The sequence below is a fragment of the Thalassophryne amazonica genome, chromosome 3 (genome assembly GCF_902500255.1).
Source record: "Thalassophryne amazonica chromosome 3, fThaAma1.1, whole genome shotgun sequence".
Lineage (NCBI taxonomy): Eukaryota > Metazoa > Chordata > Actinopteri > Batrachoidiformes > Batrachoididae > Thalassophryne > Thalassophryne amazonica.
In genome coordinates, this window is record NC_047105.1 from 118,820,572 (window position 1) to 118,843,627 (window position 23,056).

The 23,056-nt window shown below is 39.6% G+C and overlaps 1 protein-coding gene and 1 long non-coding RNA gene across 2 annotated transcripts in view; one reads left to right on the forward strand and one right to left on the reverse strand.

Moving 5' to 3' along the window:
• Window positions 1-23,056, forward strand: part of iqsec1b (IQ motif and Sec7 domain ArfGEF 1b) — a 741,654-nt gene that overhangs the window by 653,247 nt on the left and 65,351 nt on the right.
• On the reverse strand, window positions 3,592-4,063 carry LOC117507502. The gene is made up of 3 exons (XR_004559729.1): window positions 4,038-4,063; window positions 3,802-3,805; window positions 3,592-3,652 (listed from the first exon to the last, which is right to left on the reverse strand). It is a non-coding gene; the product is annotated as an uncharacterized LOC117507502 (long non-coding RNA).

Genomic DNA, 23,056 nt, shown 5'->3' on the forward strand with positions numbered 1-23,056 from the left:
TGAACCTGAATCTGAAATCAGATTTCCTCTATTACATCACGTTTTATTTGCAATATGCGTGTTCCATATTGATGGATTATACAAAAGTTGCTCATTCACTTACGAGTTTGATCATGCACAAAACTAAGAAAATAATAGCTTTTCAGTGGTGCCTTACCTGTGGTGAGCATAATGCTCCAGATTATATTTTTTCAATATATTTCACTTACTTAGTATATGTATAATGTGGTCAATAATGCTGGAAAAAAGTGCAAGCATAAAAGTAGTTTTGGAAAAGCATTCTTAATGGAGTAGCTTCCTTCAATTGCAAACATTATTCCATATGTGGTTGCTTAAACGCAACGTAAATTTTTTAACTTTTGGCATTTTTTAAAATATTTTATTTTCATAGCTCAAAAACGTGATGTGATTTGCAAAAACTAACACCAGATTCGGAGTCAGCGTCCCCAAATGACATAAACTCCACTGAAAAATTCCATGCAAGAAAAATTATGTTGACCACTGTTTATATTTGTGCCTTTTTGCCATAAACTCTACGGAGGAGGTCAGAGCACCAAAATGTTAATGCTTTTGAGATTATCATGCACACAATGCTATTTGTGCACCAATGTCCAATAAGCTGTGCAAAGTGCCAAAGGATAGACTTTGTGAAGGAAGTGAATTCACTCGGACCACACTAATTTTTATGATGTGTGAGCCTGTTAGGTAATACCTGTGCTAAGTCCTTATTTTATGTGAGTTATCAAGTATTTGCTTTTGCTATTTGATTGGAAGTCTCTGGGATCTTGTTTAACATTTAAATATAAGAGTTAAGTTTTACTTCCATCATTTATGTCTAAGTTTTAGATACATGGAGGGCTTCCCCTATCTGTGAGAGCCAGTAACTTTAGAAATGTGAGACTAAACTACACCCATTGTAAATGCCCACAATGTATAAAAACTGTTGTATGACCCATTTTCTTTCACAAAATGGACACTGTCTGTGAGGGTCCTTGTCCAGTTTTCATTGTGACCTTTATTAATTCCAAAATGAGGAATACAATGGTTTGGTTCTTGGAAAGGGGCAGTAAATTACATAAAGAGCCAGGAGAAATTACAAGCCCCAAGGCTATTAGTATATGTTGTGGTCTTGACAACCACTTTGTAAACCAGAAAACATAAGTCCTGAAATGGTGGAGCTAGTGCACTATGTCACAGCAGCAAAATAGTTTATGGCACCAGAATGAACTGACGCTAGTAGCGCACAGGAAATATTTAGAAAAGTTCTTTCTTTTACCTGGTGACAAATTATTATTTGATGGATGAGCTCATGCAGGGTTTCCACGAAATGAAGGCTGAGAATGTGTTATGTGGGAATTTATGTCTTTTCATTGTATTCATGTTGTGGTCTTTCTCTGTGTGTTCTGGTTTTGGTCTGCTTGGTGTTTGTCTGACTGCACTCTCTTGTCTGGTGGTTGGGATCTGAGTGTGTCTTATCCATTTTCTTCCTGGTTGTTCTCCCATACTTGTATCTCATTTGTTTACTCCTGTTATTTAAACCCTCTGTTCCATGCCTTTGCCAGTTTATTCTTCCTTGTGTTTTTGTTTCAGCTCTGTACTTTGTTCTTGATCTTGACTTTTTGCTTTTGCCTGTTTTTGACGTCGACCTTGTCTCATGTTTTGGATACTGTTGCTGACTTTGGCTTGCCTACCCGTGTACTGACCTTTGCCTGGTTCTTCAGTAAAACTCTTTTTAAACACTAAGCACCTGAGTGGGTCTCGCATTTGTGTCCAGGTCTCTGACAGAATAAGTTATTTGAGCTGTTTGGTGCCTGTACATTGTGAAATGGGCCGTATGTTGTTTCTTTATCTGGGAGTTATCATCAAACAGTAATCAGATCTTGCCTGATATTTCTACACGGTACAACTATGATGACTTGTGCAGCGACATAGTGAAAATTCCTTTTTAAAATGCCTTTACAGTGTTATTGTATTTGCTTTCAGCATAAATAATCTGAGGACAGATGGATCCATTTTTTCCTGTCAGTGCTTTTCGAGTAATAACACGACAAGATCCATGAAGCACTTTGTGACTCGTGATGTTTGTTCAGCACTGAAAAAAGAGGATGTTTGAACCAATTTATAAAAGTGTTACAATTTGTAAAAACCTGAACGAATTAAGTTGTTTGAACTTAAGTTTGAAAGTTAAATCAACTCTAACTTACAAACTTAAGTTCAAACAACTTAATTCATTCAGGTTTTTTTACAAATTGTAACACTTTTTTAAGTTGGTTCAAACATTCTTTTTTTCAGTGAGGATACGTGAGAGCAGCTGATGAGATTTGTATTCAGCTATTCAAGTCTCTCTCGCTGCCATCTTCAGCACTGAGCTATATTTACTCTGTCACTATTTAAGTGTAACTACAGCAAATGGGCGTCTCCAGCTACTTCCTTAATCCTTCTCACACACTAAAGCTGACAACTGACAGAAAGAGGAAGGTGCTGTAGGTGTCGAGTTGCACTCTCTCACTGGTTGCTACGTGATAATATATTAAATGCAAATGAAAGGCATCAGAGGGCTGATGCACACCCTGAGCACTCTACACACCATGGTTTAAATGTAAGTCATTATATATATATATATATATATATATATATATATATATATATATATATATATATATATATATATATATATATATATATATATATATATATATATATATATATATATATATATATGTCTGTAATGATGTTTTTTGACTGCGTATGATGCCATTGTATGAATTCTGTGTGACCAATCATTCACAAATATTTTGCTCATCAATGTATGTTTTAGATCAGGGGTGGGCAGCGAGGGCTGAGACAGTGCAGGTTTTCCTTGCAACCAATCCCCTCAGCAGGTGGGTTGCTGATGAGCTTCTCCCGTGAATATAAACACCTGACTGTCAATGAAATCACCTGCTGAGACACCTCATCATGAATGAAATCACCTGCTGAAGTGACTGGTTGTAAGGAAAATCTGCAGTGTCTTGGCCCTTCATGGCACATGATTGCCCACCCCTGTTTTAGATCATCCATCTGTGCTTGTTGTCTTTTGAGAAATCAAAAAAACTAAAAAACTGGACTATGATTTCCACGACCTTGACCTCTGAAAAAATTACTCCAAAATCAAAACACCTTCTAGACATCTATCCACAGAACAGCGCCACCATGTGTTTGACCCATCTAGTCTTCTTGGTTGTTGATATATTAAAAGGATTTGTTTGTTTTTTTTACATACCATGTTTTCCTTGACCTTGACCTTTGATCAAACTACGTCTGATCTACTACATCTGATCTCTCCAAGATATTTATCCAAATAATATTCCCAGCAGGTTTGAGCCATCTAGGCTTCTTGGTTGCTGAGATATTGTTTTTCAGACCATTTTTCCTTGACATTGATGTTCACCAAACTACTCCAAAATCTATTAGCTCGTCTTCTGGGTTTTTGGTTGTTGAGATATTTAAAAAGAGGTGTTTTTCAGACCATTTTTCCTTGACACTGAAGTTCACCAAACTACTCCAAAATCTATTGACTCATCTTCTAGGGTTTTTGATTGTTGAGATGTAAAAAAAGAGGTTTTCTGACCATGTTTTCCATGACCTTTGACCAAACTACTCCAAAATCTAACTACTTCTAGAGATTTATTGAAGTAATATTCCCACCAGGTTTGATCCATCTTGGCTTCTTTGTTGTTGAGATATTTAAAAAGAGGTGTTTTGTCGGACCATGTTTTCCTTGACCTTGACATTCACCAAACTACTCCAAAATCTATTAACTCATCTTCTAGGGTTTTTGGTTGTTGAGATGTACAAAAAAAGTTTTTCAGACCATGTTTTCCTTGACATTTGATCAAACTACTCCCAAATCTGACCACTTCAAGATATTTGTCCAGTTAATATTCCCAACAGGTTTGATCAACCTAGGCTTCTTGGGTTTTGAGATATTAAAAAGAGATGTTTTTCAGACCATGTTTACCTTGACCTTTGACAAAGCCACTCCACAATCTGATCACTTCTAGATATTTATTCAAGTAATATTCCACCAGGTTCTAGGCTTCTTGAGTTTTGATATTAAAATAGTTGTTTCTTTCATACCATGTTTTCCTTGACCTTTGACCAAACCACTCCACAATCTGACCACTTCTAGATATTTATTCAAGTAATATTTCCACCAGGTTTTATCCACAGTGAGGGAAGTTAGAGATCACAGCTCTGAGTTTCACTATTGAGTGTTACTCAAGGCCAAAAACAATCCCCAATCAGCCGCAGCAGTGACGTGTGTTACACCAGGCGGCCACACCCTTCCCCTGACAGGCAGTACATGCAAAGATGACCTTCTCTCGTCCGCCTCATTTTCACGTCTTTCCGTTTAGCAGAGAGACAGAAAGGCGGCCTTTATTGCAGCTGCCAACACCATCAGAGCGTGCAGCCGGCTTGCAGTCAGAGTTGCTGCCTGCCCGCCCCCCTCGGTGTGTCTGCTGTACCGCAGAACAGATACCGGACAGGAGCTGGCAAAGGGAAGTCACACAGGGTGGTGCCTGCTACTACCCACGTGAACCATAAATACCTCTGTGCTCATCGAAAAATCCATTAGTGTGAAGAAAGAGAGGGAGGGAGAGGAGCCCTGAAGTTACTGCTTTGGACACATTCCTGGGACTGGAACCTGCTGTACAGTGCAGGTACGTGCACGTCTCACTGTGTCGATCACAGAGCTATTTATTTGAGTTAGAACACAGAGTGGCAGTTGAATCTTGTCAAACATCTTGATTCCTTAACTTGTCTCGTGGATGGTTTTGGGCACTATTGTCCGAGTGATTTTCATTCTTTCTTTAGTAGCAGATAATAAATAGTGCCTGTCATTTTCCACTACTGTGCCTCATGTCAGATGATGAATACTGTAGCTGCTCTCAAGCTCTGTTCCCACATTTGGATAAATTGTCATTGAATGCAGCACGACTAGGAGTTGAAACAGCCGAGATGTCTGACTGTGTTTCTCCCGGATGCTTCTTTCCCAAGTGGACAGTGGAAGGTGCTGTACGTCATTCTCTTTGGCAGCAGCCCCGGCCCACTTGTTAGTGCCAGTGAGGAGCGATGGACAGCAGAGGAGGGTGGTAGAGACAAGAGGGAGGTAGAATGATGAGGTCTCGTGGCTCCCTGCAGCTTCTATCTGTTTCTCCTTTTCTTCCTTGTTTGCCTCCGGCCTGGTCGCTCTGTGGTCCAGCTGATGCGAGTGTTGGGACTTACACCAGCCACAGTGGCATCAGTTTGTTTTGCGTTGAGAACTCCTCGTGACATTTGTTCCAATGACAACACCTAATGACTATATTATAATGTACACTGATAAGTACTCACCCTCAACAGGAACATAGCATCTGTCCAATTTGCTTCACAGGTGATTTTTTTTTTTTTTTTTTTTTTTCTGGAGGTGGCTGCATGCGGTCGAATGTGCTCCATTCTCATTTATAGCAATTGAAAAAAATGTTGGTGGGCAGGAAGAAAAAATATATGGACACAGGATATAACACCTGGTGAACACGGCCACCTGCTGGGCAGTTGGTGGGTGCGAAATGAATTAAGAAATTTAGGTGCAGGTGTGTTTAAACTTATATATAGCTTGACTGCCACCTGCTGCACATGTCTGGGCTTGCAGCAGGGAATCATCTTATCATCACAGGCATGATAGACATAACTACAACGTGAAGCGCGGACATCGGCAAGCTGTCCTCACATAGGAATACATAGAACATATCACTTCAGCTTACCGGCGCGTCAGCGCACTGCAAAAGCTGCTGAGTATTGTGCAATGCAGGAAGTCACCCCACGGGACACCCCCGCGAGGCGCGTGTCACTGCAGGATTTCCCCACATTGTAATAAGTAAAACACAGATCACATTTCAAGCGGATCACTGTTTATGTGTTTACAATGCGAGTGCTGACTCTTCATGGCACGGGAGCCAGCCGGCTCGCACACATCAGGTAATTAATCAAACTTTATTTAGAGAGCACTTTTCATACAATTAAATGCAACACAAAGTGCTTCACAAAGTAAAAACAGTACCTTTAAACTACCATCCACCCACGTAAAAACCTCAACCCACAAGAACCCTCCTGTGATCCACATCATACACACCACCGCTCTCCACACACACGCGCATTAGAAGAATAAAAGTACAAAAGGCAGTAACAATTTAAACAAGATATTAATGATAAATAAACATTTCAGCGTTGTAGTAGTAGGAGTAGTAGTTAAGGTGAGAGATACTGCATCAGCTTCGACAAGTGTGCTAAAAGGTTGGTGTCATACTTTTCTGATCTTTTCCTTTGAACTTTTTACCTCTCCATTTTTGCCAGTAACAGTAGCAGCGTTGTAGCAGTAGCAGCAATTCTAGTCACAGCAGCATGTCTCTTCTTGAGGTGGCTTTAATTGTGCTCTAATAGTTCTCTGGAATCCAGGACAAGTGGGAGGTGATAGCTTTGTTGGTGAAGATGAAAGTTTAATGTCGGTCTCTGAATCAAACCCGTCCTGGGGCGGGTAATCAGCTAGTTTTATATATAAAATTTTGTCAATAAATTAAAATAAATGGACATAAAATGAAATGAAAGGCTATCAAAAAGGATTAAAAACTGTTGACAATACATGGATTAGATCATTTGGCCTTTAAACATTCCCAGAAAACCAAAGGTTCTGCTTAAAAGGGTCATATGAGCCACATTTTCATTTTTGTAGCAATGCTGTAGACCCTTGATGTTTGGCCCATTTTGCTTCAGACCTTGGCCTTGTGGGTTCAAAACACTGGTTATCTTAAAAAAAAATAATAACAATAATAATCTTGACATAAATAAATGCTGCATCAGCAAATATTTGGCACAAGTTTTGCACTGGATGCTCTTCCTGATGGAACTCCATGTTGCATGGAGAATGGGCACGAGCAGCTTTGAACCAGGAGTCTTCCACACTGGAAACTAGCTCACTTAACTGTTTGACGTCCACCAAAGTGAAACTTTGTATAACTGTTTATCTCTCTTTAGAGATGAGTGAAGAACTTTTAAGAAAAAAATATTTGATAGTTTTACATCTGAAGTTAAGAATATGTTATGTCGATTAACACTGGAAATGCTTCAGGCACATTTAGACACAAGTGGCAAGATTCCAAATTAACAAATTTATTGTCTCGTTTTCATGTTAACCACCATTTTTGTCCACATTTCAAATCCAACTTAGGTACAACACAGAGTCCTACTTTTACTGGAAATAACTGCAGATCTTGAAGTTGCTTTCAGAATATGCCACATTTTGGATGTAAAACATGTCATTTTTCTCTTATTTGTAAGAATCAGTCTTTGTATAATCCTTGTTTTCTTTTTTAGTTTTAGTTTTCTTTATTCGTACCTTGGCCTTGACAATTTGGCCATTGGATTGTAGGCAAAATTTCCTGGCAGATACTAAATTCTAAATTCTACAAAATCCTAAATTTGCCCCAATTTAAAGTCTAAGAAACGAACTGATATATGCAGCCTAGTCTCAGTTTTTTGTTTATTTTCCATGCCCCGTCACGAAAAGCAGCCAATTTTTGTGACACTTTTTTTTTGCTATTTATAATCCTCCCCTACTCTAATCATAACCATAGCATAAGTGTCTACCCTCCCCAGACCCTAACCATAACCCCCCCAGTCTCCCCCTCTTCAACCCACATTTCCATCCCCATTCACAAAATTAATTCATGCCCCCATAACAAAAAGTGCCCCATTTTCGTGCTCCCGCCACAAACCCATAGATTAATGTACTTTTCGTAACCCAGTCTCACGAACTGCTGTGAGACTGGGTTGGATGCTACAGAAGTGAATGTCAGGTCATGTCAGGTCAAACAAATGACCTCAAATTGTGGGACTTTAACTATGTTTACCATAAAATGCAAAAGACAAAAAACACTTTCATACACTTTGGTGTCTCTCTGCACTGTAACTTCAAAGACCGTCTTTGTGTGAATTCCAGATTGAACTATAAAATCACTTTCTATATTAAGGTTGCCCAAAAATTCTGACATCTTCAGTGTACCATTGAGGTACCTTGGTACTCTCCAATGACTTTTATCATAGGGTGACCATATTTTGATTACTGAAAACCAGGACATTTGTTCCGGCAATGAGATACTCGAATGCTGGTCAATTTAACCCTCTCGGACCGACGCCGTCGTATACGACAGCTAAGACCAAGCTTTACTAAATTATAAATAACTTTTGATATGAGATAGAAATGTACTTTTTTGCTGAAACGTTAACTCCGCGGACCTTTGAGCCAGCCATCGGCCATCTTTGTACTCCTCATAGAAGCTGTGTGATGACGTGTGCAATGTGAGTGTCCAATCGGAATTGGTTCAGTGTCACATGGTTTTCCAAAATCCAATCATAGGGCAGATTTACCTCACGTGAAAAGCCAAAGATCATTTTCAGGAGTGATATGTTACTAGTTGGCCCGTTTGAATAGCCCCCTGGGTGCTCCAATGAGTACATACTATTAGTACATACTCTGCGCCCTGCGCCATGATGCACAGCAATCAGTGAAAGCAGGAGCACACGGAGAGCCTCTGATGACAATCTCACGTGCTCAAACAAAGAGTGTGTGACTATCAGGATTGCTCCACTAGTTGCATGTGAATGTTACTGGATAACTCTGTTGCTTTCTCTGCATAAAGCACTGTTTACCATATCAATGGACAACAAAACGCATAGACCATTTTGTATATATTGTTCAAAATGTGCATTTGTGTTTATTGTTTGAACCTTTTTGTTGTACAGTCTTTCACACAAGACCTCAAATTACCTTTATAAAGTGTCAAAACAGTTGTTTATTATAGTTTCCTGTGTGTTTTTGAATAAATGTGTGTGGGAAATTATTTTTCGCTTTATTTTTTCCTTACCTATTTTTGATTGTAAACCTTTATTACACTTATAAAACACAACAAAAACATATATATTCTGAAAGCACAGGTTGTCCTGAAAAAAAGAGACATAAAACTTGATTGTGGGATGCAGGGAGAGCTGCTAACAGCAATAATAAAACATTTATGCCAGTCGAGTGAACTATCCAAAAAATGCCCTTGGACCGCACAGGATTAATGGCCCAACGAAAAACAATGAAAACCAGGACATTGTCATCACTTTCTAAAAAACAACCAGGACAGCGAGGACAGAATGTGAAAACAGGACATGTCCTGGGAAAACGTTTGGTCACCCTACTGTACAGATCCCAGATTAATATGCTACAATCCCCAACTGTACTTGAGCTTTACTGTAGTTCCTCAACATGAATGAATGAAACAAAAAGTCAGAAAGAAAGACGGGACAACAAAAAGGACTAAAGCCTGCTGATTAACTAGTCAGCTGTGCAGAACTAAATCTAATTTAATCAGGGGTAGGGAATTAATTGATCACTAATGATGCAGAAATGAGCTGACTTTCAGTTTATCTCTGGCTGCCTTGCCTCATTTTCCCCTTTCTGCACGTGTTTATTATTTCACATATCGTCCATCCACCGTCAGCCAGTCCGGGCACGCTCAGCCTGGCTGCTCTTCCCGGAACAGCAAAATGTTTATGAATTCTAATGAAGCAGCAGGTGATTCTACGTCATCCTGCGGCTGCTGTCTCCTTTCAGTGGAAGCCGAACGTGTCAGGATCTGTGGTGGGGCTCGTGTGCGGTCGAGGTGTACACATAGCAGTACTGTGATGTTTGTGCTTCAGTGGACGTGGTTTGAAATGTGTGTACGGCCCGTGTGAGCATCTAATAATGCTTGCTGCCGTGAGAGCGTCAGATTATCTGCATGTCATTCAGACCTGACAATAACAAGCTATGAAGACTAAATAGTCAACTTTTTTGTTGGAAAACTAAATTCTTGATTCAGAGGCAAAGCTTTGCCCGAGTTTTCTCAGTTTTTCATTCCTTAAACCGACCTCACTGTATGTCACGTGGTTGTTCTGAGAGTTAACGGTGTTTGGAGCTCTGGAATAAAATGAAGAGTTGCAGCCTTGGGATTATTATAGATAAACAGAAAAACTGAGCTCTTAAGAGGCAACAGCAGCAAAGCAGATGGTCATCAGCTCTACTTCCTGACTCTGCAGCTTTCTTATTGTATGTCTGTGCAGAAATGTGTAGCTGCTCCTCTCTGTGATGGACAGGGCAGGGCCGCGGCCTTCCTCTGAAGGCCACGTGTGGGTGGAATCACAAGGATTACAGCACTCAATAAAAGCCAAAAAGCTTCACAGTAACCGGTGACTCAGCTGAACCACAGCAGCAAAATTAACTTTGTCCTCCTACGTAAATGTACTTCTTTAGAAATACATTTCTTTAGACGAAATTGGGGTGGAGTAGTCTGATTTTTTTTTAATTCAGGCCAATGTTGGCATAAAACTATAGAGACAGGCAGTGATATTTTAGCCTTTGCTCAAAAAATGTTATTTTTGGACAGGAATTTCATCCAGTCAATATATGTGGCACCAACTCAAAGTACATCCATACATTTAATTTAATTTAATTAGAGCTACATGTCTCTATTGGATAAAAATCCTGTCAGAAATGGGCAAATCCAGTGAGTTGTTCTGTTGGTTTTTCTAATTTTTATTTATATTATTTTTAATAATAATATTATTATTAAAATATTAAATTATGTTTTATGTTTATATCCTAACCAAGAAATCTATCTACAGCTACTAAGGTGCTGGTGCAACTTTAAAAACTTTATTTTTTTATTTTCAAAACTTTAAAAATTTTTCCGGTTGCTAAGAAATTGTTTGTTTTTGTGTCAGTTGCTTTAAATGGGAAGTTGCTGGTGGTCCCCCCCCCCCCCCCCCTTTTTTTTTTTTTTAAGGATTGAATGTTTTATCACAAATTCACTATTATAATATCACAGGCAATAATCAAACTTTCACAATCTATATTCAACACAGTGTCACAGAGATTCCCAAGTTTGAAAAGTATTTGAAAAAGTATTTGTAAAAGTATTTGGAAATACTTGGGATCGGCGATGTATTTGAAATATAAATACAAATACTTTGAATTCAAAATCAAAAAATACAAATACTCCGAAAAATGTATTTAGGTATTTTCAAATACACTTTTGTATTTGGCCCCATGTCTAAACTCTGTTAGCATACTATAGGAAAATAAAAAGTATAATCATTGTGCTATCAAATGGAAACCTAAGAACTTAGGTACTATATGTTGATGTCTTTAGAGGAACACATAAACTGATGAATCATTAAAAATCTACACCATGTAAAATAAAATTGTAAATGGTGAAAATAAGCTAGTGGAAGAGCTAAATTAGCCGTGAATAAGCCAACCGTAGCCAGCAAGCTAACACGATAAACAAAAACGGTAATTAGTGTATAAAGTATAATAGCGTAGTTAAACCTACAGTAACGTATTAACAAATACATATAAAAATAAATGTGGGCAAAAGTATGAATTAATGTGGGTTATCAAACACAAAAGAACAACTATTTTGTAAGCTACGATGAACGTTGCTAAGGCTGGCTGAGTAAGGTCACTTTGTGCAACCCCGAATGTTCGTTGTCCTTCTGAACAGTGAGATGAAATTTCCGCCCCTGCTGTGATGGAGAAAATAATGCCATCTCTCAAACTTCTGCACACACACTCTCAGACAACATGCTGTATTTGTCACATTGTGCAGGAGACAGCTGCAGTTACGTAGTGGTACATTTGGCACCGAAAGTGTCTTCCTTCTCTGCCTGTGCGCCCTGAATCCGGATGAAATCCTTGTGCTTCTAATCACTGGTGTTGTTGTTTTCAGACTGTAACATCTGGGGAGGTGGACATGCAGGCACATTTGTCTCCAGCTATCCCACTCGCACCGACTGGTCAATTTACTGAGCAAGCAGAGCAGAAAATGCTCTGTCTGTCATTGATGCTATTTTTGGCTCTCCTGAATGACAAGCGGTCTCATGCAATATGTGAAATTTGTCACCGCCATGGGAGGGGCATGTCGTCACCTCGGGCGCAGGAGGAGACGTGTTTAATGTGAGGACGACAGCTCCGGCTCGGAGAGGAGACGGAGTGAGACAGGTGTGTCCTGAAACGGATGCGTCTGAGTTGAATTGTCTCCCTTCAGACAGAATTGTGCTGCGATTGCAGAAGTTTTGTGACTTCTTCACTTTCTCTTAAAATCTAATTAACAGATATAGCAATGAATGTGAGGAAGCACATCAACAGCGCTATGAACCACACACACACACACACACACACACAGTTCAGTTTAAACCGTTTAAACAGGTAGATAAATACCATAACTGCCTCACTCTGGTTTCTTCACATATTGATATTCTCTACACGCTGACACTAAAAGGTCAATTAAAAAAAACAACTGATAGAAGGTGTTTGAAAGAACTGCAGCAGCATTGGCAGTGGTCATATTAATGAGATGGGAAAGTTTTTAATGAGACATTTGTTAGAAGAGCCACACATTTTGACCTCTATGATATGTATGACTGAAAACAAAAACAAAAAAAATGTCTTGATTGATTAAATTTATATGGATGCATGACCTGTTTGTGATCATTTATAAGTCTGTGGTTGCTTTCAACCCAAAGCCATCAAATATGGCCATCGGGTATTGCAAAGACTTTGCATCTGTCCAGTGTGTCTGTGTTCAGCATAAGTCCAGTCCTATTTCTACCAGAGTCTTCAACTTCACAGGGAACATTCTTGGAACACAGACCTTGGACAAGAGTTGGCTAACCTTGACCTATTTTAAGAGGTTAAAATGACAGATTCTGTTTCATTCTGTTGTTTTTTTGTTTGTTTTGGGGGGGGGGTTTGTTTGTTTGTTTGTTTTTGAGGGATGGAGTGACAGCTACGGAAGTGTATTTCATTCACTGGATAAAAAAAATTTGACCGCTGATGTCATAATTACGAGAAAAAGATCTCGTAATGACGAGATCTTGCTATTTTATTTATTGTGTGTGTGTGTGTGTGTGTGTGTGTGTGTGTGTGTGTGTGTGTGTGTGTGTGTGTGTGTGTGTGTGTGTGTGTGTGTGTGTGTGTGTGTGTGTGTGTGTGTGTGTGTGTGTGTGCGTGTGCGTAATTGCTTCTGTACAATGTGCTTCCGTACGTCCTTGGTAAAGACAAGCGTGAGAATTCCAGAGTCATGATCGAAAATTGGTCAGTTTGTAACCTCCGACACTGCACTGTGATCACACACCACGGCGCACTCAAAGTGGAGATTTCCCAATGAAACTCCTCCGGCAAGGTGGGGCATGGGGTCCACAGACTGGCATGTGCCCGGGTGGGAGTGAACCCTGCTGTGTCCCTCAGTTAGAGGTGGGCGATACCGGGAATTTTGGTATTGATCCGATACCAAGTAAATACAGGCCCAGTATCGCCGATAGATACTTTTTCATATTTAAGCTTCATAGATCCAAAGGATCCAAAAGACCTAGGATAGAATTTTGACAAACATTGTACGTGACAACAAAATACTTTATTATCACAATCAACATTTTTGTTTAAAAAAATATCACTCAACACAACTTAAAATCTCCTGAGGTAGAGGGCTGACTCCAGGAGAGCGCTGAGTGGGCGGGCCAGGCTGAGCCTACCTGCATGGCTGTTGGCTGCCGCCGCTGAGCCACATGACGGTGCAACAATAAAAGACCAGAGGGGGGAGAGCTTTTTTCGTAATTATGAGATCTTTTCTCGTAATTACGAGATCAGCAGTTAAATTTTTTTTTTATCCAGTGAATGCAATACACTTCCATAGACAGCCAGTCAGAGTAGAGCGGTATGTGATGTAGAGCAACATGTGGTGCGTGATGTCAGTGGCTGGTCTAGCTATCTGCAAAGTCCATTTCATTTGTGCATAAATATAACCTCTTTGTCATATATTAGCCTATGTAAAAGTGAGTGAGAAATAAACACCTGTAAAACTGAAAATGCTTTTGGAACCTGGTAACACCTCTGAAGTGATTTACAAGACATTTCGTGGACATTAGCGTGGTAATGGCACAGGCTGGACTAGCTAGCTATAAACACCACTTTGTTTGTGTCAGTATAACCTCTTTGTCATATATTAGCCTATGTAAAAGCGAGCGAGAAATAAACACCTGTAAAACTGAAAATGCTTTTGGAACCTGGTAACACCTTTGAAGTGATTTACAAGACATTTCGTGGACATTAGCGTGGTAATGGCACAGGCTGGACTAGCTAGCTGTAAACACCACTTCGTTTGTGTCAGTATAACCTCTTTGTCATGTATTATGTTAAAGCTAGTGAGAAATAAATATGTCTAAAAGTGAAAACTCTGTTTTTGTAACCTGGTAACACCTCTGGAGTGATTTACAAGACATTCTGCGGAGTCAGCATGCATGCTAACTTCTGCTAACTCAAAGTAACTTCTCCGCTTGTCAAAAGCTCATTTATGCGTACACACATGCCCTCCTGCAGATGCTGTTAACACGTAATATTTTTATGATTGATTTTATCGACTGACTGATTGTTAGAATATTAATTAATGTAATAGTTTTGACTGTTTTGAATGTTTGGTTTCCAAAGTAAAGGTCAAACAATGCTGGCATCCATTGGATTGTATGACTTGTGACAAATGTCCCCTTGTAACATGATAACTAAGCATGACATATGGTGCAAACTATTCCTTTAAAATCCTATTAACTCAATTCATAATTTGCATCACTTTTTACCAAAATTAGAGAAACTTTAATCTTTGGCCCCTGAATGAACTGAAATTGATGTTTGTCACCATTCTTGCTGTTTTTACCCCATAATTAATAACATTCAGTCATAGATTGTCCAAGCTATGCCTTTTTGGGATCTTTATGATCAGAAAAAAATGTGATATAGTTTGCAGTATGATTAGAGCATTTTTAAAGTTTTGGCCCCTGTGTAATTCTTCAGTTGACCCCTACCTCACTGCCTATTGATAATTCAAGTAGCCAGTCAGTTTTTTTTTTTTGTTTTGTTTTTTCAAAAATAATAATTTCTAAGGAATATTTGTGCCAATTTTGGTACTTGTATCACCATTTGCAGGATTCCTCTGTTGGCCCAAAGTGTGAAACCTCTCCTGTCTTAGCTGGTGAGGTAATAATTGTTTTTGCTTGTTTTTTTTTAACTCTGAGGGGGCACAGCCTTTAACGTGTCACAAGCTATACCACGTTACCACCTTGTCTACAACATGTGGTCCCATTTCAGACTCATCCATCAGGTAAAAATCTGTTACATCTCTCCTAACTGTTGTCTCATCTTCCATCAAGAAGAACTGAAATAGCCTGAGGACTACCCAAAGGCATCTGTCTCACATGATCCCTCACTGCTGTCTAACAGCTGTAGTCGGTGTTAACTGCTTCGTCTTAAGCTTATCATTTATCATCAATACTTACAGGGGGAATTTTTTTTTCCTTTTATCTTTTTGTATTGGGAAAATGTTTATCAGACGTTTCATACATTTGAGCGTTGAGAGTTGGGAATCAGTGTATTTGTTGACCACGTCCTTCTTTGAAGACATCACATAAACTTCCTTTATTTGCTATTACAGTCTCTACATGGATCTTTATGCTGCACTTTGCATGAACTTTCACCATATGGGAGGCGTTTTGTTCTTTTGTCTATTGTTCTCTGTAATTCCTCATGAGACATTTGCTCCCAGATGTCAGAATCAGTCCTTTTGTGTGACTTATACCTTGCGTTAAAATTGTCTAAACCACTTTGTTTCGCTGTGTTGTCACCATTCCTTATGCTACGTAGCTGCGACTGTTTGATAACATCTTGGTTTATCTGATACACGCCCATTGTTTGGGGTAATGATGTCATTTTACAGAAATGGTTGGGGCCCTTGCTGGAAATCACCAGAAACATCAGCAGGGAGATTGGAGCAGATCTGAGTCAAACATTCTCTCTTAAACTGGATGTTTGTTTAAAGGCCAGCCAGCCGGTTCAACTGTCCAAGTAGCTGTTGCTTGTTCTGGATTATCTTGGGGTATCATTTTAAGGAGATATTTTAGGCGGGTCGTCGGTAGTTGTGAGCTTTTTGAAGTGATTCTGGTTAAACTGTTAATACTCTTCATGTCTGGACAAAGGATTGCAGCTTTGGACTCTGGGGAGTGAATTAACTATGCAGAGGTCAAGTTTATATGCACCACTGCACTTACATCCTCAGTCATAATCTAAAATGGAATATACAGGGGTTTCCCTCGCCTCACCCTCACCACCCAGTTCGTCTTACTAATAATAGCCTGGCCCCTCTTACGCGATCTCTATCACACTGTAAAACTCAATGAGTTAGTTGATCTCAAACCATTTGAGGAAACTGATTACCTTAGACCATTTGAGTTTGTCAACTTAAATGAAATAATTTTCAAAAATTTAATTGTTAAAGTTTTAGTAACTTAACAATTTATAGTTAGTTAAACGTATGTAAATGTAGTTTATGTTTTTCAATTAAAAAAAGTGACAAATTTCGGTCTAAAAAATTTGCATTACATTTTTTGATGCATTCTTTGGTTTACTTGTTAACTCTGTGTTGTGTTGTTATGACTCCACCCATTCGCTCCCCTCGGGACGCGAACTCACGATCTTTGGCATGGGAGTCGGACTCTCTAACCAGAAGGCTAAAACCCAGGACTCTGGCCTTGTGACCAGAGAATCCTTTTGAGTTGTTGTGAGTGAGGTTTACTAACTACATATGCACAGTGACACCTGCTGGTCTCCGTGACACTCACCCCCCTAAACTCACTCCCATCCGGGTCACGGCACCACTGTAACAGCTGCACTCTGTGTTGTGTTGTTATGACTCCGTCCATTCGCTCCCCTCAAGATGCAAACTCACGATCTCCAGCATGGAAGTAACTACATATGCACAGCAACACCTGCTGGTCTCCGTTACATAAACTCAATTAAAATGAGTGAATGGAATGCACTGGAAATACATCAGCAACACTTAAATGCCCCAAAACTTTAAATGCACTTAAAGGAACTGAGTTGTTATGACAACAATTCATTTTTGAGTTAGTTTAATTCATGGAAATGAGTGACTATAACTTTTTTCAAAGGTTGAGTCACATTAACTTAATTATTGTATTAAAATGGAGTGTTGGGTTTAACAGTGCAGCACTTGTTTTTTCTCATAGTATGACTCTTTTCGTTCTACCCCTTCCCACGCTGAAGACCCTCATCCTCTGCGGGGCACCACTGCCCCTGCAGCCACTCGACCCAGTTTCCTCCAGAGGAATTCCCTCCCTCTTCCTGCAGTCGCCCCTCCTCACAAGGCACGGGAGGAAGGCCAGAGCTGGAGCTGGAGTTTTATCCGTGGAGGGGATTCAACTTGAACGTAGCGTGGAGGCAGCAAAAACCGAGTTTAGCCAAGGGATGGAGTCGTATTGGGCAGGGTGCTGATGGGTCTGATATAGGGGCTCGGGGAGCAACATGTGGTGTCTGCAGTGTGCCTCTGACAGGAGTCAGTCCTTACTTGAACTGGATTCAGACAGCTGGTAAGCTCAGCTTTTGTGTGCTGAATTTGATACTCTTAATGGTTGCTTGACATCTTAACCGTCTCTGAATCAGCTCTGTGAGTCTGTTGATTGATGGTGTAGTCAATGACCATTGTTATAACTCATTTGTTATTTGCTCCTCTTGGATGAAGTGCTGTCGGTGCAGCGGGTTGGGTGCCAGAGCGGAGCTGGTGTTCCAATGTGTGCATCAGTAAAGGATCCCGCACTGATGAAGCAGCAGTTGATTTTCCCTTGAAATCCTCTGTCAGCTTTCAGTTTACTGCTTCCATGTCTAATCAACTTGATTCAGCGAGTTAGCCGCTCATAAAAAATGCAAAAGCAGAGCAAACTCAAAGAGGCAGTCTGTGTGTGTAAGTGGCAGCTCGGCATAATTAATTCATCAGGATGAGGCTCCTCTTCACGAAGCCTCACAGACTCTGGCAGACGTTTGACACCAGTGTCGTTCTCTCATCATTCTCCCCCGCTGAGTCCATCACACCACCTCCCTCCTCCCACAAACAGCTGGTGTACTGCCACAGGATACCAGAGTACTTTGTGAGTTTTAAATCAAGTATTCAAACATAGGAGACAAGAAGGACACTTGCATATCTCTCCCAGGGGAACCATTCTTGCCTCCACCAACTGACAGATTAGGTTTGTCACAATTCTGCATTTGTCAAATTATATAACAATAAAGAAAGAGGTGAAAGGACTGTTGCCTCACAGCAAGAAGGTCATGAGATCGATTCCCGCCTGTGGCCTTTCTGTGTGGAATTTGCATGTTCTCCCTGTGTTTGCGTGGGTTTCCACCAGGTGCTCCGGTTTCCTCCCACATTTATAGACATGTAGGTTTGGTGAAACGTTATAATTGTCCAGGTCGCCCTTGCAAAAGTGGTCTTGATGCCAGTGGGACTAACCTGGTAAAATAAAGGTTAAATTAAATTAAGTCAGGAAAGTCACAACATTGATATATATATATATATATATATATATATATATATATATATATATATATATATATATATATATATATATATATATATATATATATATATATATAGGTTCCAGCGGCATTGTATAGCAGCACACAGGGTAAGAAGCACACACAGTATCAAAAGCGAAAAAAGAAAAACAGTTTGCAAATATAAATAAAAATAAATACCATAATAATACAATAACATGCTTTTGGAGGGTGGTATGCATCACAACAACAGCATGTTATTTGCATTGTTAGCACTTTTTACTGAGATACACAACACGTAACGCGTACATAAAAAGTTGGCTCACTTAACTTTTGTCGTGTCAGCTGGCACGCGCACTGCTCTCCAAATTTGGCAGTGCGTCCTTATCAAGCTGGCTGCTTTAGCTGCTGTTCATTGTCGTACTATCCATGAGAAAATCATCTGGAATATCCATATTGGGACCAAAACACACTTCTCGCCTTTTCATCTTTTCCTCTGCGGACAGTTCTTGGGCTGCGCACCATGACGTCATTTGTTTACGGACAGCGGGTGCGGGTATAGCCAGATAGCATCGACGTAAATCTACGATACCGGCCTAGCAACGCCCCAGTAAAGTGATAATAATAATACAATTACATGCTTTTGGATGGCGGTATGCATTTTCAGAGGCCCGACGTCCATGCCCAATTGCCCAAAATGACAGATATTCGCCCGAGTTAATGTCATTTCAAAACGCACGACACCCAGCAAACGCGTACATAAAAAGTTGGCTCACTCTAACGTTTGATAAAATCATCCGGAATGTCCATAATGGGACCAACACACACTTCTCGCCTTTTCATGTTATCGTCTGCGGATGGGATACCCACCCGTTACTGCGGGCAGGTATAGACAGGTAGCGTGAATATAAATCTATGCTACCGGCCCAGCAACGCCTCAGTAAGTGATAATAATGATCAATACTGGTTTACTGATCAGTACTGATACAAATGACACAATGGGCCTTAATGAGGAAATAACCTTGTTGTGTCTGATGATTTGTGGACGTTAATGCTGGATTTTATGGTCGCAAATTGAGTTTTACCATCAACACTATATGGTCAGAAATCTCAAAGGATTAACCAATCAGATTTGTGGAACAAATGTAATCTGATTAGAATCACTAATACACGTGCACAAATGTTCCTGTGCTTTGCATAAAATAAAGTCGTGATCCACCAGATTCATGATATGTGCATTTGTCTGTGAATCAGAATCCTTCCAAATTGGCAGGTGCCTGTCTGCAAGCTGCAGTCTGCTAGTAATGTTCTATACGAGAACATCCGTTTGGTGTTCCATGACGAGAGCCCTGTGCAGAACAAAGGTGAACAAAGTTGAGTTAGAAATAAGAGATAGCCCTAAAAGGTGAAAAAACAGGAAAGCTTCATAACAGCGGAAACTGAAATAATTGTGTTGGAGGTGGAAGCCAGAAACAGCACAATTTTGTAGCGTGTCCTTGACAGCGACAGAAAAAAGAAAAAGAAGCCTGTACTGACGCAGTGAATGGTGAATGCTGTGTCCCCTGTGTCCCCTGAGGTTTGGACAGTTTTGACCTCAAAGTTACTGCCAAACAATAAATCACAGACTAAAATAAAAATAAACCAGATAGAAGGAACACACATTATTAAGTGGAATTTGTTCAAGAAGTGATGTGAAAATGAAGATCCGCTGAGAAACATCAACCAGAAGTAATTTATTTCATAATTATTCAGGTGATATTTGCAGTTTCTTGTGTCCTCTGTATTTAATGAGTGCAATTCAGTCTGAACTTATTATTTAAATGAAAATAGCATTGTCGCTTGCAAAAATAAATGAATTAAGTTGATCAATATTATTTTATATATGCTGCATGAACTTTAATATGCTGCCAATTAATAAATTAATAAATTAAAATAAACTGCAGATGCACAATTTAATGGCACTGTTGGGATTAATGAATCAATTATAGGCAAATAAGGAAATCAAAGAATCAAAGAATGCAGGGTTGGTGGCAAAGTGGTTAATTGTGCTTGTTTCCACTGCAGAAGGTTCCCAGTTCAAACCCCACCGCTGCTCATTCTCCATGTAATATGGAGTTGTGTCAGGAAGCACATTTGCCATAAAACTTGAACCAAATCAACTTGCAGATCGGTCTCAGAACTGCTGTGGTGACCCCGAGGGAAACCAAGGGAGCAGCCTAAGGGACTTCCTAAGCAATTAAAAGAAACTGTTACATTGCAATATGAATGTGACTCTACCTGAGTGCCAGGTGAAGAAGCTTGCGTTCACACATGTTGAAATTAAAAAATGTATTCATTCTGTCAGGGTGGGTCTTGGATGTTATGGGTTTGTACCCTATTGTCATCTGCCTACCCTGATTTGATCCTTTTGGTTGCCTTTTTGATCATTGTATTATGTTTTCTCTGGTTGTGTTTATTATGTATCTTTGGTGTTTCATTATCTTGTTGTATTCTTTTGTTTTTGGTATCGTTTCCTGTGATCATTTGTTCAAGTCATTCCATTGTTTTGCTGTAGGTTCTGGTTTTGTTTCTGTTCTTTCTTTATTTTCTGGTCATTCCATAGTTTAGTTTCTTATTTTCTGTGATGGTTATTAGTTATACTTCGGCCACGTTCTGTTCTACTTTGGGTTATAATTGATTCTATCTTATTTCCCATGTTTGTGATGTCATATTCAGATTTGGTTCAAGTTGTGTTTATAGTCTTATTATTCTTGTGCTATTTGTAGGTCTGTCACTCTGTTTCCTAGTTGGCCCTTTATTTGGTTCACGTTTCCTCTTGTTGGTCTGTGGGCACGTTATACTTTCACCATTGGTTTTCATTCACTGACTCCTCTTGCTTTTCATCTGCTTTGTTTTCACCCACATTCTCTCTGTCTTGCTTCTCATCCCGTCTCTTTGTTTCACCAGACCACACCTCCTTCCAGAACCCTCGATCACACGTGCACCTTGTTACATCACCTGTTATTTAAGCTCTCACTTCCCTCATTGCAGTGCCAGCTCGTTGATCTTTGAATCTTGGTTCCAGCCCTGATCTTGCCTCGTTTGCCTCAGTAGTTTTGACCTTGTTCTGTTTATCCAGATTTTGCCTTCTTGTTGAAAAATGCATGAACACCCCTAGAAAAGACATGGCCCTGAAGGTGGTATATGTTACATAACGGCTGAGTGGATCCTTGTGCCAGTGCTATTGTGTTTCATTTACCGTGCAATAGTTCTTTTTAGCATGCAATTTTGATGCTATATGAAATGTGCTATTGTACGCTCCAACCTCCACGACAGCTCCAAAATACTTGAATTTTCCTTAGTTCATTGCCTTGTGTTTAGCAAATGAGTTTCATTCCAGTTTTATTGAACACAGGCTATATGTTTTGTATGGTTTGTTTTGTTTTGTTTTTCTTTACTGAGGCAGAATCAGATGTGATATATCCCGGAATTAATCAACAAAATTAAAGCAACATTAGTCAGCATTTTTGTAATGACATCATTCGCTTTGGCAGCCATACCTCAGGTGAAAGAGCAGGTTGTTGACGTGCTCAGAATGTCAGTGGATCAATTCCTGACTACTTCTGCAAGTTGCAGTGACCTTCAGCAAGAGATTAAACACAAAGCTGATCCTGCTCCTAAAAACTGAGGGTCATTATTTGGATCAACATACATCTTGCTGTAATGACTAATTGTTAAAAACTGAAAAAAATAGAAATGATACGAGTGGGTTTGTTTGTTTGTTTGCATTACATATTTAAAAATATAACACAATACTAAAATACCCTCAACCGTGTGTTCTTTATAATTTGCAGTTGTTTCATTAATTGTTAACATCCAATTGCCTTACGTACAATTTGTACATGTTCAATAAAGCCCCTCTATCAATCAATCAATCAAAAACAATATTTATATTCTAACAACATCTGCACGAGGCCTTGCGTGTGCCCATATATGAGCTTTTGACAAGAGCGGAAGTTATGCAAATCAAGGAATATTTGGAGATCACCCTTTGTGCATTTGTAGTATTAATGAGACAAATTAGCTCTATAGGAAATTAGCTTTGATTTAGCAGACGTTAACGTGTACGCTAATGCTGCAAAATGTCTTGTGACTCCAGAGGTGTTGTCATATTACAAAAACAGCATTTTCAGTTTTAGAAGTGTTTATTTCTCACTAGCTTTTACATCATATGAGGTCTATTAGAAAAGAAGAAAAAAACTATATGGATTTGAATCACGTGTGATTGCGTCAGACAAGCTTGAACCCTCGTGCGCATGCGTGAGTTTTTTCACGCCTGTCGGTTGCGTCATTCACCTGTAGGCAGGCTTTGAGTGAGCACTGGTCCACCCCCCCTCGTCGGAATTCCTTTGTCTGACTTCTTCCTGAGAGACTGGCGCTTTGCTTGATCAAAATTTTTTCAGAAACTGTAAGGCACATCCAAGTGGACACCATTCGAGAAATTCAGACGGTTTTCGGTGAACTTTTTAAGGGCTGATGAGAGATTATGGAGTGTTACTGTCACTTTAAGGACTGCCCACG